Source organism: Pteropus vampyrus, unplaced genomic scaffold (assembly GCF_000151845.1).
Source record: "Pteropus vampyrus isolate Shadow unplaced genomic scaffold, Pvam_2.0 Scaffold1000006436, whole genome shotgun sequence".
Classification (NCBI taxonomy): domain Eukaryota; kingdom Metazoa; phylum Chordata; class Mammalia; order Chiroptera; family Pteropodidae; genus Pteropus; species Pteropus vampyrus.
Window position 1 is genome coordinate 127 of NW_011920838.1, and position 3,247 is coordinate 3,373.

Sequence of the window (3,247 nt, forward strand, 5' to 3'; positions counted from 1 at the left end):
AATATAATTTCCGATAGTACAACATGTGCTTTAATAATATTTACTCAATTTCTCCCTTGATCACAGTGTTTTGAGTACTGCTACTATAATCTCACATCATTTTCTAGATGAGATAGATGTGCCAAGAAATCCTCTGTTCTCCAACACCATTTGCACTCCTTCTCATTCAGTGTACTTCATCTACAATGTGGACAGCATCTCTTTCACGAAAATCACAGGCTTTTGGGATGCACACATCACCAAATGGCAATGAACTGACTCGTCTGGACAACTCCTTCTTCATGATGAAATTGGATCAAGAAATTTCTCATCCACAACATCTAACGTTAACAAAATCTGAAAATCAGCAAAACAAAGCAAAATAATAGCATGCACCAATAAAGAGATAGAAAAGCATTTAATTGGAGGATTAACGCCTATTTTAAAACTCAATGGAATTCTAAAATATAAAACTTTTGGATTACCTATAATATGCAATATTGGATTATGGTTTGAATCTTGATTTTTCAAGCAATTGTGGAATCCCGAGAAATTCACTTAACTCTTTCACTGAGCCCCAGCAACCTTAAATTGAATATTTCTAGAGGTATTATGAGTGTTAAAGTAAAACATTGTAGAAACACTTAAAAGAGTTCCACACAGATCGGGCTTAAATCTGGTAATTTTTCATAGTTTTTTTTTTTATATCGATATATATGAGAATAGCAAACTCTTCCACCTCTCAGTAAGGACCTGCAAAAATATGACAGTCTACAAAATGAAAATCTGGGGAGTTGTGTACAGACTGACTGACTATGGTCACTATTCACACAGATTTGTATATTCGGTTAAGAAATGGCGGCTTGCGTAAATATCTGGTGGGGAACTTGGTCATCTAGACTGAAGTGAATCATATATGTCATGACTTCATACTTCTTGGAGCACTTTTGCCTTCCCTCCTTGCTTTTCCGAAGCACAGTCTGCTATTCACGAATGATGTTTTTTACTTCCTCTCCAAGAGAGTAAAGCTAAGGAAGGTTCTGAAGCACAGTCTGCTATTCACAAATGATGTTTTTTTACTTCTCTAAGGAGTAAAATGATGGAGAGGAAGTAAAAAACATCATTTGTGAATAGCAGACTGTGCTCGCCTCAGTCATGCCTTCACCTGCACTACCCATTCACAAAGTCCTATCCTGCTCCTCTGTAGTTTCCGGCCACCAGTTTCCCTTTAAGAGCACAAAGCCACCACTTGAAAGCAAATGGGAAACGTAAGTTCCAGGTTGCAGAATGTTTTATTTTAGAGACTGTTTTTTTCCCATCTGATGAGAAATTTCCTTCTTACAATGATGTAACAGTAGCTCCAGCTAAAGGAACCGAAAGTGGGATCCTTTACTGTGGGAATTATTGAAACATTTACAGAGGAAATGCGCCACCTATTTGCCAAGATGGACAAAGACATCCACCAAGTGTGTGGAGAGCAGGCTTCTACCTGTCATGGGTTAAAAAGCTGAACTCTTTCACCCACTTCTTCAGAGCTACAAAGAGACTCTGTCGAGAAAGAAATGATATCTGAAAGAAAGGTGGCAAAGTCACTGCCTTAGTTTTTGTATCTTGGGGAGGGAAAATCCCCTCAGTTTCAGGCAGGGCATGGCCTCTATGGGAAAACCGCATCCATGAGGCGAGGAAGGGTCAGAATGTGTGTGTTTCTTGCCTCCAGGCTGCTCAGCTGGCTCGAGCCTCCTGAATCATGTGTCCCTTTTCTGTCCTTGTAGGGCACTTGGAGCCTTAAAGCCTGCCTTTCTGGGTAAATCGGGAGAAGCAAGGTAAATCAGGAAATATGACCGGTTTGAGGGGCACGAAATTGTTCTTAATAGTAAGTTTGCAGTTTTCCCACTCCCAGATCATGTCCCTTGACTTCATAATCAGGAGAAATTCTCCTTTTCACTTTGCATAATGATGCCATTAGCATCCCTTGCACCTTGACTCAGAAGTAAGAGAAGCGTAGCTTAAAGGAATTTCAGAGGATACAATTGTTGTCAAATGACAAGCCTGTGAAGTGTCTGTTTGGGTAGAATCGAGAGGTATTAAGGGCATGTGAACTGTAACTGAACAAGTTCATCAGGAAGTGAGTGCCAATTGCTCACTTTTCAGGGATCTCATTCAAAATTTTGACTTCATGTTACAGACTCCATCTTTAGATAGCTTCTGTCCAAATGGTTGGTTAAAGGGCTCTAATTTGCATGTTAAATGATTTTTGTAATCGCATTTTTCCTTCTGCCACCACTTGAAGGGACCATAAGTAGCATCCATACAATGATTATTATTATTATTATTTTTTGATTCACCTGCCTCTGTCTCTGTGATTGCCTACTAACTTTCAAATATCATGACTGCTGCCACTCTTTGGTGCTCTTTCTTTTTTCTTTCTTTTCTATTGTTTCATTTCTTTTTTCTTTTACTACTATTTTTATTTTACAGTAACTTTACTGGTTTGTTTCTGGGGATTTTTTGTTTATAATTTTGGGTGAAATGGTTTATAACTTGGTTCCAATTGTTGCCTTACTCTAAAAATTTCTATAGCTATGTCCTCTTTCATATTTCAGAGTTACTCAATATTCGAAGGTGTAGGAAGACTGAGCTGCAGGGCTGGATGGCTGCGAGGGGTGAAGGTGGTGAGCTTGAGCTGCCCGAGACCTCTCACAGATCCCTCAGTACAGGGCAATCTCACATTCCAGGAGTGAGAAGGGATCTCAAGTGCTGCTGGATGAGCTATGAGGGATCACAGGGTAGCACCAGCTGGAAGCTGCCAAGGTTTCCAGCGTCACTAACCAGAGCATGTGCGGACCTGACCACGCCTCCACCCTCCTTCGTGCCATCTGAATCTCATGCTGCAGCGGGCAAGATTCCCCTGAGGTCCAATCCAGCACAGAAACGCAGTGAGGACGTGAGTCTTTCCCACATGTCTACACCATTGATTTGGAAATGAATCTGGGAGCTCATCTGTGCCCCTGTTGAGAAGGTTTCCTGTCTGATTCCAAGAGGAGGAGGATGGAGAATTCACGTTTGCTCAAAGACAAAAGCGCACATCTAGAAACGGGAAGGAAATGAATGTCAACTGCCGCTTAAGGACTTCGAAGGAATACAGAGACCTTTATTGTGTGGAATGCAACAGGCATGCCCTCACGAAGTGGAACGATTCCAATGGGCAGCACGGAGTCAGCTCTTTCTCCAGATCGTTCCTATTCAGACGGGGAGGACATTCACGTGG

At 41.3% G+C, this 3,247-nt stretch overlaps 1 long non-coding RNA gene across 2 annotated transcripts; it reads right to left on the reverse strand.

Moving 5' to 3' along the window:
- Window positions 1-648: 648 nt before the first annotated feature.
- LOC111735745 lies at window positions 649-3,240 on the reverse strand. 2 transcript variants are annotated; one of them, XR_002778957.1, is made up of 3 exons: window positions 3,164-3,230; window positions 1,119-3,066; window positions 649-1,007 (listed from the first exon to the last, which is right to left on the reverse strand). It is a non-coding gene; the product is annotated as an uncharacterized LOC111735745 (long non-coding RNA). The 2 variants fall into 2 exon arrangements; XR_002778956.1 differs by having other exon boundaries at window positions 1,119-3,240.
- Window positions 3,241-3,247: the final 7 nt, after the last annotated feature.